Below are 15,080 nucleotides of genomic sequence, written 5' to 3'. Positions count from 1 at the left end.
CTTCAGTTTCCCGAGTGTTGTGTAGAAAGAGAATTATGCTCAAATAAACTTAAATGACCATATTACATCAGCCATAATATCACTTAAATGCACAAAAGTACTATTATCACGATATTAGAGGTATCTGTAAGTAAATGACTCTTCCCACCTTTTCTTGAGCAGCTGGCGGAGCAGCCTTTACCTACACCTTTAAGTAGATCCTGTCCTTCAAAGGTATGGTGTAAGTGAGAAGCATGGGGTGTTTTTCGAGGTGCGACTGAAGAAAGGAAGAAAAAGAAAGAGTGGAAATGGAAGTTAAGGATGGACAAAAAATAAGCAGCTGTTTCTTTCCTCATCATGTGTGGCATACACGTTACTTTCTCTTTACTGCATACTATTGTTTTCACCACTAAAAGCACACAGACAAATCTGACCAACCATGACTTGCAGCAATAAAATGTGGTAAAGCCAATTAGTGCAACATAGATGTAGACAACATAGAAAAATATTAACAGTAAAACAAACAGAGTTGAGTGAAGCATGACTTTATTACTGTGGAAAAAGAAAAAGGGGGAAGAATGAATAATAGACTGAGTTTAATCCTGCTACCTCATTTGGTACTGCTGAAGCCAGAAGATAAGCACCCACTGCTTAATATTTAATGGCTGAAACTAAGTGACTACCTGCCTGTCTGTTTGACTGACAATTTTATTCTGCTGCTGACGTTGATGGCATAATTGTACAGCTACCTGAGATAGTGAAGCACACACGTGGCACATCATATATTCATATACGGCGCATATGCACGCACAAAAGTTATTTCATCATTTATTATACATGTATTATTATTTTATTAAGTTATTGTATTAAATTTACGTTGTGTTCGCCATTCAGAATCTAACAAATAAGACAAGCAAGCTTTGTGAGGCTTTACTCACCCATGGTGAGGGCTTGGTAAAAAATACCAACATGTTCACAACGCGCTGCTAAAATAATAGGTTCAGTGCGAGTCCTGGTTATCCTCCAAGTGTTGTGAAATTGGTGTAAGCACAATAATCTAATGATACTAGACTTTAGTGGCAACGTAGTAGTCGGGACTATTCACTACATAAAAATGACCAAATGAAACAGTGGAAATGAAATTTAAAGGTTTTTTTTTTTTTATCAATTTGTTCTTTGAAGCAATTTTCTACATTTTACTCACCCACTGGCTCCCAAGATTAATGACCTGGTCTTCAAGACAGGAGCGGCATCAGTGTTAGGTGGGAATATGACCTGACATGTTGGCCATAAATTCTCCGTTAGATGACGATCTTCAGAAATGGATGACTGTACTTCTTGTCAATAGATCTATTCATATTTGTTACCAGGGTGCAATAAATGTTACTCAGCCTCTCATGAGTGGAGAATGAGGAAAAAACTTTGCCTCACAAAGTTCACAGGCGTTATCCTTTGAATACCATTATTGTATATCATTATATTAGTTTTGGCATGCTTAGCTGTTATACCAATAGATCAATTAATTTTACATAAGCGGATGGCTCAGCTTTTACTCTTCTAGAGCCAGCTGACTAGTGGACAGTGCTATCTAAGCTGTTTCCATCTACCCACAGTTTCTACTTATATGCAAGCTGCTTTGCAACCCCCTCATTCCCGACTGCTCCTTTTCTTTTTTTTCTGGCTCATTCACTGTCATTACTTTTGCCATTGGTGCCTCCTCTGCAAAGGAAAATATTACTAAAATATTTACAAATTAGCTCTGTGAATTTATAAGACGAAAGCTGAATGTATAATTGCCAAGGTTTAGCCCAAACGTGGCACGGGCCCCTTCAAAATTAAAGTACACAATTAGGTCCATAATTTGTTGGACAAAGACAGTTTTTGTAGTTCTGCTTCTGTACACTAGAACAGTTAATATGTTATTAATGTGCAGACTTTAAGGTTACATTCAAGAGGTTTTACAAAATGTTGCATTAACTGTTTAGGAATTTCACTTCCCATTATCATTCTTGTACAAGTTCATTTGGATTTCATCTGTCTATTTATTTTTATTTTTCATTTTTTCAGAACTCTTTCAATTGTTTTCTGGCAAAGTCTAATCTAGCCTTCCTGTTTTTGAGTATAACCAGTGGTTTGTACCTTGCAGAAAATCCTTTGCATTTACATTCATGGAAGCTTTTTTTGGATTGTAGACCCTGACAATTATACCTATATCTATTCAAGATTGCTCTTTATTTAATTAGATGTTGTGATGTTGTGTTTCTAAATGTTGGAAATAATTCTGTTGTTGTGCGTTGTAGCTGTGTTTTGTGGTCTTTCAGACCTATTTGGTGTTGCTGAACTGGTAGGTGGATTCCTTATTTTTAATTTATTTTATTTTAATAGATTGTTGATTTGGCATACATCTGACATGAAATAAGAAGGGAACACACCACACCTGATTATGAAACTGCTGGTTAGTCAATATTGAACCTCTGAAAATAAAGGTCTTTGTTTTAAAATGGCTGTCATTCCTGAACAGCTGATGCAGTACGTTTTTAAAACCCCTTTAACTGAAGTCGGAACTTCAATCACATCTTTTTGGCCTAAAGTCCACTGTGATGGTGTACAGAAGCAAAACTACAAAAACTGCGTATTTGCCGAGTTATGGACGTAACAGCAAGAATGTTCTGCACAGCATACAACAAGTAAACTGCTTTATGTGGGGCGTCATGTATTTATGGATGTCACTCTTGATATTAACATGTGCTAACTGATATTTGAGGTAAACAACCACAAATCTCTCTATTGCAGACTAAATTGGTTGGATATGAAAACAGGTGGGGCTTTTAACACCTAAACTTTACAGCTGAATGCCGTTATATGGATAGTATATGGTAAGAAGAAAAGTATGTGTTCTCCTCTTATTTCAACCCCCATTCCACCTTGTCACCACTTTCCCTCTTTCCCCCCCTCACTGCCCTTACTGGGTCATCTCCATCTCTCCATCGAGTCTCATCTTTCAGTAGAACCATCTCCCTAAAATCAACTCAAAATAACTTTTCACCTCCAAATTCTTTCCAGAGACATCCGCTACCTCTCGGCGCCCTTTTGAGAGAAACCCCATTCATATTTGATTCACGTCTGAGCAGAAATGGCAGTAATGTCTCCTGTAATCGTGACGAGTGTAATCAGGCGGGCTTTTGATGGGCTAATGCTTGGACTCGCATACCACTAGTGTGTCAAGAGTGATATTTTATTTGGCAGTTGTGTCACATTTTTTCTAAAAAGCTTTTCTTTGATTTCCAGACAAAAAGCTCATAAGGTTCACTTGACATTTAGATCCATTTTTCCTTTGTTTTGGCCTTTTTTCTGTCATAGCAGGGGGAAAGAGTTGGTCTCTGAAAACAGATTTCTTTATTCCCGCAATGTATTGCTTTTTATTTTTTATCTTGGGTTGAGAATTTATTGCAATTGTTGTGTTATATTTAATGTGACTGAAGGAATATGAAGGTATACGTATTACAGAATCCTTGTTGGGGCTATATTTAATTTTGAGGTTTTTATATCAATTTGTTCTTTAAGGTACTTGTTTCCTCTGCCAGTCTGTATCACAATTAAAAATAATGGGAAAACGCTTTAACCCACCCATATACAGCCTTAGATGCTCATGAGTGCAGTAGAGAATTGCAGTGATGGAGAAAATATCTCTGATGGATGGGGTTGTAACAATGCAACACACAAAAAGAGTAACCATTTCAGCCCACTTACACAGACTGCTTTATTTACTCTTTTTCTGTTATTCCTTGTAACAGTATAAGAAGGTCTAAACCATTTTCTTTTCTTTTTTTTAGATCATTTAAAGTGGTTAACCTATCCTCCAGTGGCCTTGCTGTACTGCATGCAGGAGCCCTACATGTATTGGTATTGGTATTACCAAAACCCAACAGCACATTATTAAAAAAGGAGATCTTCTTACAGGTGAAAAACGTCTGTGAAGACTGCGAGAGAAAGTGTGGGAAAAAATGTCAGCGCTGAAATGGCTTTAATGTGTCGTATAATCGCAACAAGTGTGAAATCAAGCGGGTTTTGATGGGCTAACTGTTAAAGTGCTCCCCACTCACATGTCAGGAGGGATATTACATTTGGCAGCCTTGTCACGTTTTTCGTAAAAAGCTTTTTTCTGGTTTGCTGACAAAAAGGCGCTCTTGAGATCCTGACGACATTCACATCCATTTCCTTTTCACTTGAGTATTAGGGAGGCGGCTGCAGCCAAGCAGATGTTTAAGACCCAACCTGCATTGATCTGGGGAGGGGATCTGTTCTAAATCAATGGGAATGTCTTGACTGACTTTCCTTCTTCCTGCACGGGAAGAAGAATCATTTCATTGAAAAGAATCATTTCAAAAAGGCCAACAGACAGTTCTGAGATGAATTTATTCCCCACAGATTGTTTCTGCCTCCGGCCACAGGCACCGTGTCATGTGCACGTACCTGTATGCACATGACTTTGTACATGCAACCATTTAAGTTCTTGTCTCCGTGCTGTTTGCTGTGTGTTATGAGGCCTGGAATCTTTCTAATCAAACCTGACACCAGACCAGAGGCCCCTTATGTCCCTCACTAATTTCACCAGCAAATGCACACCAGCATCCCTCCACCAGGCTGACAAGGGCCAGACTGGGGGCTCCAATCAATAGGCTCTGATGATAAATAGCTTCCAGAGCTGTGCCAAAATGATTACTTCTCAGCCATAACCTGTGCAGAGTCAGCCAAACTGGCCAAGCTGAAAAAACTGGATGGCGGTTCACCCTGAGACTAAAACAATTTCATACTTACACATTTAGAGACACACATGCTGAAGAGCCATAAACAGAAGTGCCATCATAACCATGAATGTAATGCTTTGATGTGCTCACTCATTACCTAACATTTCTGTAAAAATAACCAGTTTCTATGGCGAAAATTCGAAAACTTGCTGTAAATAAAAGCAGTGGCAAGTTTTATATTTCATGAGGATTTTTTCATTTAGAGATAAACCAGGGGGGCATGAATGTTCCAGCCTAAACAAACTCAGGATGCCAGAGAGTGTGGGTCTTAAAACACATTTCCACCAGAGATCAAGTGACTTCTGATTAGTGCTAGCTGAAGTCCTGGATATCCTCCTCCTCAAGTTCATCCACATTGATTAGACAATTATGCAGGGAAGTCAACCCAGACTCTGAAAGAGATATATTACATCCGCTTTCCACGAACAAAAAATGTGCTGCTTTTTTATCCATCAACAATAAATTCAGTATTGCTAACATTACAGGGCATCATTATTCAAGACCAGCTCTCCTTTGAAATCTTATCTACTGAATTTTCTGTGATTTTGAAAGATGCAATCCACTGCATTCGCCATATGTATTCCTGCAACACCCAAATGGACCCAGGCGTGTCTCTTCTATCCTAAATCATCAGCTTCATTGATATAAAAGAAAGATGTGTTTACAGAAAAAGGGAATGAACTCCATCTCGTAAGGCCATAAATTATTTTTAGCGCTGACACATAGCTAACACCTGCAATGATTTCCCAAATGGGCCTTTGATTGCAAACTGGGGTTGCTCACCTTTTGCGGGACGTTTTTTCTCCTTTCATTTCCCCCTGCTTTTCGCCGCCTTGTTCGCCTTGTTGGGGAAGATGTTGATGAAGAATTATGTGGTGTTTGTTTTAGTTGGGAGCTAGAACATATTTCATGGTGTTAAGGTCATGAGGCAAGTCAAATTCTATGTGGTGAGGAGAGGAAATATGAGCCTTTAAAGCTCTTTAAGTGATTCCCTCACTGTCTTGGCCTTGGGGCTAGACTGAACTTGTTTCAACACACCCAAACTGAAAAAGACCCAGAGTTATACATCGACGGGGAAGTGATTTGTAGGTGGTTGTTTGGGGGGGAAATGGTGGCAAACTTGAAGCACAGCATAAAATTATTTTGGGGCACATCAGTGATTAACACTCCAGCAGTTACCTGCTGTAGCGTGATCTTATTGGTTGGGTATGAACAGAACAACCCAGTACAGTCTAGATGTCTGTAAGTACAGGATGTTTTTTACATGTTAAAATCTGCTTCTCAATAGCCCTCTTTCTCCCCCCCCCCCCCCCCCCCCCCAATTAGAGTTCATTTTAGGGACATGACCTTCAGAGTGATAAACACCCACTGATCCTAAGAAAAAAAGAAGCATATCTGGGAAATCAAGGTTGGGATTTTCCTGCTGCAGGCAGTCAGGATATCAAAGAAATTGGACAGGCTAGTTTAAAGTAAACCAATCCAGGGACATGATAAAGAGGGAATGCCTAACAGTAGTGTAGTGACTGGTTTCTGTGTCCGTGCAGAATCCCTTGTGCCCGTTTTGGACCTCCTCCAGATCAACTCAGATGAGTTCTCAGGGAATAAAAAGGAACATCGCCCCAGTGATCACTGCATAAGGGAGATTCAGTGTTACGAAGAGAAAGAAAATTACAAAACAGCCCCGATCCTTACAGCCCATCAGTTGTTCCTCTTGTGCCCCGGAGTGAGAGCCTTGTGGTCAGCTCATTAAGGGATTTCACACATGTGATCATATTGTACATGTATGAGTGGTTGGAGGCCATGCATGGGAGTCTTTTTCTGTTGCTCCCCCTTCCCCTCTGGTCTGCTCTCTGTCTCCTTCACCTCATCACCTCTCAGTGTCTTTGCCACAGACAGGAAAGAAAGCCACGAAGACCATTGCAGCCTGATTTGTCTAAGAGCCTGAGTTTTCCCGTGAGGTGTCTCCTTGTGTGTGTGTGTGTGTGTACGTGCACCTGTGGGGGACGATGAGTCAGTCAACAAGGAAAAGAGACCAAAGATAATACTAGATATATTTAATTGCATGGCATGTTTGGCATAAGTCCTCGGTGAAGTGGCAGCCCGGATGAGACCCACGGCAGACATAGTGCACGCATACACAAACAAAATCACGTATGCACGCATTTATCCCTGGAGTGGGTCCCTCCTTGTCAGGCAAGTGGTGCTACGCTTTGATCTTGACACTGTGGGTCAATCCAAGCCCGCCTCTCTCTCTCTCATCTCTTTTTTTTCTCGCTGTCTCTCTTACACTTTCTCCCTCTCTAGCTGGCTCTGTCTCCCTCCCTCTAGCCGTCTGGATGGCTGGCCCGACGGCCTTGGGGTGTTTAGGTTCTGGAGGTATCCCAATTTCCTCTTCTAATCATGACATCATCTTGCCTAAATAGGTTAAAGATGTGGCCAGGATATTCCCCACTTCCTCTTTCTGGCTTTGCCAGCCACACCAATAGACACTATTAATTTTTTGAAAAACAACAGCTGCTGGAACAAATGGAGGAATAATGCATGTAAGTGCTGTTCTGTTGAATGGTTAAAATCATGCACAACTGTACTCAATATGTTAACATTTTCAGACTGGGCTGTTTTTGCATTCTGTTAGTGTTGCGGGGTAAATTGGTTTTAGTGCGGTCCATATTCAGATCATGAGGTAATCCAATAGTCCATCCGTTCATCAGCAGTTTGAAGATTGTGTCCCAGCCTCAGACTTGATTAAAGGCTAAGGCTGATTAGAGGTGAAGAGTAGCCGAGGCCTGCCTGGCCTGTCAATAGCTGTTAACTTCACCTCCACCAGCTCAAGTAATCACACCAAGAGTGGCTCATCTGGCTTACTGAACATCTTCTCTTCAATTCTCTTCTCTTCTCTTCACAATTTTTCACCTCTTTGCTACAACACTTTACTACATTAAGTGAGTAATGAGAGAAGCCCAGATTACAATCAAACTCTTCATTCTCTGCCAGGCAAACATCTGTGCTCCTCCATCAAGCCCATTATGAAACAATGTTAGTGGAATGGTTAGATCAAAAAATTCCAGCTGAGCAAAAAAAAACTTTAACTTTACAGGATAAGCTCGTTCATATTTTGTGTTTGTGCTTTAGCTGAATGCTTTATTCGAATATCCACATGTTCTTTAATGTATTTAATTAAAACAAAGCAGTGGTGTGAATTGTGTAATTAAAAAACAGGGAAAGATGTGGAAAGTGAACTACTCTTTTTAGGCTCTGAATTCTAAGCCAAGTGAAGAGAAATTGTAAATTTTTCCATGCTGCACTCTGATACCTTTGTTGTACTTGCACTGTGTAAACAGAAACCTGGATGCGTCCACAGGTGTGAGATGACTGAATGCTCAAACTTGTCACAGTGTTTATTGTGATTTATTGTGGCTTCTTCTTTTGTGAATACATGCAACTGAATATGTGCAACTGGTACTGCTGGAAGTGACATGCATACTTATTGTGCTCAGGGGGAAACAAGATACAGTACCTGCCAAAACTGTGGAGTGCTATGACACAGGCTTTTATCGCAGTCTTATAGTCTTCACTCTTCTGAATAGGGGTTAAAATAGTTGGGGTATTCCCATAAATATTAATTCTACTCTAAAACATGGAATGTATTGTCTGATATTTTCCGATAATATTTTTTCTCTAGTGGCAGCTTACTGCTTTCAGCCAAGTTTATACTAACTGTATTGCTCTAAAGTCATGCAACATAATTATAAGGAAACTCCTCCCAGATCAAAGAGGAAAAGAAAAGCACAAAGCAAAAGCACAGCAGTTAATTCCATTTCTAGATCTCTACCGGGTTATCTTTGCTGTTTAAGTACTTAGGAAAAGATTATTGGGTTTCAGGGTCATATTTTGGTTCTTTATCAAATTAAACAGGATCAACTTTGCTTGTATCCGAACATCCGGGCTTCATGAAAGTAAGGTCACCTGCATCCTTGAATCCACTGAAAGGTTTCCATCACTGTGAGCTCTTAACATTCCTATCCACCTGTTTCTGCTAATTAAAGAGGGTCTCATGGGCTCAAAGTTGGGAAAGGTTCATATCACATCCTACGCTTGGAAACCTGAGCCCCGAATTTGAAGTCCACAGAGGGCAGCTTTCAACCCAAAGTAGGTCTAAAAGGATGTACAGCTCTTAAAGCGATTTCAGTCTTCAACACTTCTCTCCTGAATCCAGTGTCCTAGACTGTTCATTACCTCCCCGAAGACTTTAAATAAACTCTAGAAAGCGCAACACACACCAGGAAGCGTAAATAACCATAGAACTCCGTGTTGCATTTCTTTTATATGACAATATCAAGTATCTTTTTTTTTTATCTCTGAATTTCATTAGACACACGCCTAATGATTCAGGTTAGACTTTTATCTTATGCACATGATTTTATCCACCTTAATGTTGTTTCCATTCATCTCTATACTGTATGTGAATGTGAAGATTTTGACACCAAATCCTGGAGCTGAGTCTCTGTAGAGCTGTGACAGTGTGACACGTTGCGCTGTGCTAATAAATTCTTTACAGCTCTTAACTGCAGGCAATGTGCAAACCATCTTGGAATTATTTTCAGACCATTATCTATAATTTAAACCTAATTAGTTTAGCTTCACTGGTGACTACCTTGAAAGCGTTAGACTATCTGTGATTTCATTATTTACCCTTTTTGTTGTCAATGTTGTTTAAATTAACACCTCTTTAGCATACAAGAGGCAGTAATTAGTCAACCACAAGACTAGTACAAAGGAAACTTTTGAAGATTACGTGAAAGTAGGCTAGCGCTGCACTATTTCGTAGACTGGCGAGGAATATGGCACAGTGTGTTTCGCATTAGGGAATAAGAGAGTGACACTGTGCTTGAACCTGGCATGTAGTAACATTTATGGTGGTATGAGAGGTGGTTAAAGTCAAACTCACACAGCCGTTTTTCATTCTTTTAACTTTTTCATCTTTCAGCAAAGCGTGCTCTGTGGAGATTGTGCCTTTGTGTGTGTGTGTGTGTGTGTGTGTGTGATTACAATGAGGAAAATTGTTGGTGCCTCAGCAACACCTCTAGGATTTACTAGAACAACACAAACACTTATCCACCAAAATAAGCTCACCTGACATTTGCAAAAGACAGTTTTCTGAAGGCATTTCATTAGAACTATAAACGTACCGTAGGTTTGATGACCAGTTAGCATGTGTATTTGTGCACTTACGAGCATATCTCTGCTTTTATTTGCAAAATGAGAAAGGTGGGAGACGTGGGGAATTGGATTCCTTCAAGCCTGCTGTTCCTAGTCAGTGCGGCTGCAGACAGCTGGGCGCCCACTACAGTTAAGATCAGAGGCCTTGATAACCTGGGCCCTGATTTATGGAGAGCAAGCGGCCTCTGCAATCACCTAATGAGGTAGAGAACGCAGAGTGTTTACATGTTTATTAGACAGCCAAAACCAGCTGGGGACACTATTTTCCACCTTCTCTGTTCTTCTCCTTCTCTCTGTGTCTTAACAGTTCATTAACAATACTGTGCAGCACATATTTTGTTGGTAATTCAGTTTGTCTATATATATAAATTTCACCATTGCTCAGTGGAAATGAGATCTTACGATCCCTGCTGCTGGCGAGTCTGTTAAAACAAAAAGGAGGAACAAGCGTGTTAAACTAAGGCAAGATATGCATGTGAATTATATGTGTTTCCACACGCACATCCTCTAAATGTTATGGTAATAAATGATAAAATAACACACCGAGATAAACAGCAGGGCAAACAAAGACACTTTCCCATCAGCGCCTCCGTAATCCCTCAGCACCTGGGAAAAACTCATTGCTGTCCAACAACGTTAACTCACAACAGATCTCCTTCTTTCTCCTTCACTCAATTCCCCCCCCCCCCCCCCCCCCCCCCCAATTTGGCCTTGTAAAACACTCACAAATGAAGTTCGCTTTACATCACAGTTCTGTAATTGTTGTTTTTGTTAGTGGGAAATGGTTATGAGGGATTCCATTGCTCGTCTTTTACCGAGACATAATCCTCGCTGCTGCTTGATTATTATTGTTCTGGGCTGAGCACAAATGGTGAACACAAGCCAGGTACGGTGTCAGAACCTAACCCGAATATAAAGGAGATCCACAGGGGCCTGGGCTGTTCTAGAAAGGACCTGCAAGACCTGCAAGATGAAGAGGTCAGTATAATCAGACACACAGCAGCTTATGATTTAAATTTACTTAACAATACTTTTTTTTCTATAGCCTCCTGACCCAGGATTATATTACTCCTCATATCTAAGTCTCACAACATTGCGGGAGAAGCGCTACAGAAATTCATCACTGCGTGTTTGCTGTTGGGCCAGTTTCTGTCACTTACAAGTTTTGACAAATCCATGCAGTGAAAGTTTTTTTTTTTCATTTCTACAGTGAATGCTGAATGCATTGAAAATGTTAAACATTAAGCAGGAATTATGTATTAAACAAAGCATGTGTATACTTTATATAAACATAATGTCCACTTTAGACCAGCTCAAATATTCGATATCACAATAAGCTAATCACATGGCAGCGATTTAGTGCATTAGGCACGTAGACATGGTCAAGATGACCTGCTGAAATCTGAAACATCAGAATGGGGAAGAACGCTGACTGAAAGTGGCATGGTTGGTGGTGCCAAATGCGCTAGCCTGAGAGTTTCAGTAACTGCTGATCTACTGATCTTCCACCAAAACCATCAATAGTTTTTCTTTAAATTTATTTATTTTTATGTTGGGGTTAATTTGTTGTCACATCCAACAACAAAGTACCGAGAAGCAACAGCTGATCAGCCAGTTTGGGAAATGTCAATAACTCTTTAAGTTTACTCATATGAACTCACAAAAAATGAACACTGAGTCTTGCGCAAAGGTAGCAAGAGTACAGAAAGGTACAGCACTGAAGAAACTTTATTATGCAAGCAAAAGGGAAAAAGTGCATAATTAAAAAGTAGCTCCTTAAAGGAAAATTCTACCTACCATTTTTGTAGAAAGGTACCCTTTTGCTATATTAATATAATAATAAAATAATATTAGTACATGAGAATGCCAATATCACTCAAATTTAAACTCTATGAAGGACACATGCAGTGAAGGGAACTTTAAAAAATAAACTATTTTCTGTTGCCTACATTGTAGAGAGTGACTTTGCCTCCTCACCTAAGCAAAAAACTGAGAACAGTCAAGGGTTAAAGTGGGATTCAGCATGTGGGGGAACCCTAAGGTCTGTGTGGTGGCTCAGCACGGGGAGAAGAATCACAGCTCCCAATAATTTCTAATGTGAGCTTCAAAGTACAGGCTGTGATCAGCTGACCTGCTGCTTATTGTGGATTTACACAACTGAACAAGATATACACAATTTCACAAGCTATTATGGTGTCCGACCCCTACAAGACAAGTTAGAATTCAGTGAATTAATCTAACCATCATCATCTTAAGTGCAAACTCATCTCTGCTACACTAACCTGACACTGACCATGAGCATCACAGTCACTGTGCAACAGTCCAACACGGTGCTTTACTGTGAACTGAAATTACCTGCCACTTTTTTAAAAAGCCACTCCCTTCATGTGTCCTCCTATCCGATACCACTAGCTATTCTGAAGTAACGCAAACCCAACATACGGACCCTGCAGTCCTTCCAGCCCACTTCAAATCCCAAGTATAAACGCTATAGATGATACCATTTAACCAAAAGTAACAAGTCTGCTTTTAAAATGTGATAAGTAGAAAGTACAGATATTTGTTTTAAAATGTATGGAGTAAAAGGTTTTCAGGGAAATAAATACTGTAGTAAAATACTGATACCTGAAAAAGTGCAGTTAACTTCCAACCTCTGGCCTTATGTATACTCCCACCATGTACACAATCGGCTCTTCTGCAGAGAAAATGGTCCTTGGCCTCAGAAGTCAGCAGTTAACAGCCTCTGAGAAGCTCATTGCTTTCTATATTTGATGTAACAGACACACTCAGCTACAGTTTACAGGAAACCTGGTAAATGAAAGAAACCCTTTTTAAGTTGGGTGATAGTTGGAGTCCATACCATGTGCTGAAATGCCCTCAGCAGCGCAAGGTGAACAGATGTTACAAGTGTGTAATCAGATGATTGGGCTTTCACTAATTCATGGCAGAGACGGTTTAGGCTGAGCCAATGAAACAAACAAATGCTCGGCACATGTGAATATTCCTGCTGGAAATTGCTGGAGAAGTACTTAGCCTCTAATTAAAGAATGTCAAGGGTGTCCCAAACTGTTATCAAAGTAAAAAAAAAAAAAAAAAAAAGATCAATTAGTTTTGCTCATCTCAGAAAATAGTAAAAGAATCCTCTGGATGAGTAAAAGAATGAGAAATATTATGGCAAAGATGCACAAGAATAAAACACATCTCTGAGTGATTTGAATGGTGAACCTTCACCTAAAAGAGAAACATGTAAGCAGAGCAGCTGAATGCTTTTAGGGACTCACAAAAACTAATAGCATAATAGATACCCTGCTAGTGGTAACTAAGCTCGATCATCAAAGTCTGTTATCTCGTTTTCTATCTTATCTCTCCTCCTTTGCCCTTAGCTGTCGACCGGCCGGCGCTCCATACAGCCCCAGTCCTAACAAATCACTCATTTTTTATACAATTACCTCCCGCTCCCTTCCTGCGCATGGCTGGGTGCAAGTGTCGCTCCGTCTGCCTGCCCATTGTGTGTTAATTTTAGGCCCATTATTTTCTGTAACAAATGTGCAATGGGCAGAGTCACTTTCACATTAATAGTTTGCACCCAGAGGGGAAGTCTTCCCCCTCATCATGGATCAAAGGTCTTCTCTATTGTATCTAACTTCCTGTTTCCCTTTTTAGCCAATGTATGTTGTTTTTTCTCACTCTCCCAAACTGGACCAAAAAGACTTGAGCAGTTTTGGACATTGCTGTGAGTGAAAAGCACGAGCAGATGCCCTTTAACCCTCTTGGTGATTGCAGGAGAGCTGTCAGGTGAACTGCAGAGCTAGGAGGAGATTAGAAGAGATCATAAAGTGAAAGTTCATGCTGATACCACAGATCCATGAATAGGAGGAAAGTTTGGATGCTATTGTTGTGCTGTCAGCAGAGGTGTCTGAATTTGACAGAATGCATTGTCACCTCTGTCTTAACCCCCACAGACTTGGAGTTAGCAGAGCTGAGGAGCAAAGATTACCCCGACCTTGGTTTTTACAAAGTACGCCTTTGCCAAGTAAAATGCAGGAAAATGCTTTATTTTCATAATCCTTTGTTGGCAGTACCCATTCACCCCGTGGGTGTGAAGTTGAAGCCAAGTGCACTTTTAGTTGAAAGAGATCAGCCTTACATATAACCTACAGTGAGACAGCACTTTCGATTGGTGATTTACTGTGTGTCGTGTCACAGGAAGCTGTACAGTGTAGCAGAATGGAAAGACCCTTATATCGCAAGGCTAAATAAATCTAATTTCATTGTGAACCAGTAACCCAGTAGTTGTTGCCTGTGATTCACAAAGACACATTGATGGGGAAAAACATTCAGTCATAAGTCATATTTATATGACTTTAATTTACATTGTTGGGAATAGTCGCAGGACATGCCATGACAGTCAATCAGATGATGGCACAATTTTTAACAAACCAAGGTTAATGAAGACATTTTGTTAACAAGTCATCGTGTAGGTGTTCCAGTTCCAGTTCAGATACTTTCATTAGCACACTGCTATGGAGTCTATCTATTATTATTACGTCTGTCACATTTCCCATTATAGCTGATTTAGGCTAATTTTTTTAAGGGTTATGACGTAACCTACATAAGTGGCCTACTTAACATTCATCTTTGTGCGCGGTGTTAATTACCTTGAAATCCTGGCCTCGTGTTTTATGTAGTTCCAGGCACAACAGGAACTAAATTCTGGGACTTTCTTCCCTCGTGGATCCCTGCTTTTATTTTTCACTTTTTTTACTTTTTCATTCCATTGCAATAATTTCAGCAATCTCCGTCCAGGAATTTGCTGACATACATGAGTCCTTATATTGATGCTCTGATTATTATTCTGTCACTGATTCCTTCAAAAACTGCAATGACAAAGTAACCTCAGAGTAATGCATAGGAGGAATACAATCACAACCAACATGACATCTAGTTACACTTCCAAGGTTTCACAGGGGTCTGCAATTTCAGTGTACCTACCATGTGACCTGGACTTAATGCCCTATGTATAAATTCCCTATTATTCATACAACAAGTACATTTCAACTCCATAGTTTTGCC

The 15,080-nt window shown here is 40.1% G+C and overlaps 1 long non-coding RNA gene across 1 annotated transcript in view; it reads left to right on the top strand.

Annotated features, from left to right (window-relative positions):
• LOC309711034 overlaps positions 1–15,080 on the top strand; it is a 288,313-nt gene that overhangs the window by 247,760 nt on the left and 25,473 nt on the right. The gene's annotated exons all lie outside the window — the stretch shown is intronic.

This window comes from Aulonocara stuartgranti (assembly GCF_965226115.1).
Source record: "Aulonocara stuartgranti genome assembly, chromosome: 7".
Taxonomy (NCBI): domain Eukaryota; kingdom Metazoa; phylum Chordata; class Actinopteri; order Cichliformes; family Cichlidae; genus Aulonocara; species Aulonocara stuartgranti.
The sequence above is the reverse complement of the archived record's forward strand: the minus strand, read 5'-3'. Positions and strand labels throughout refer to the sequence as shown.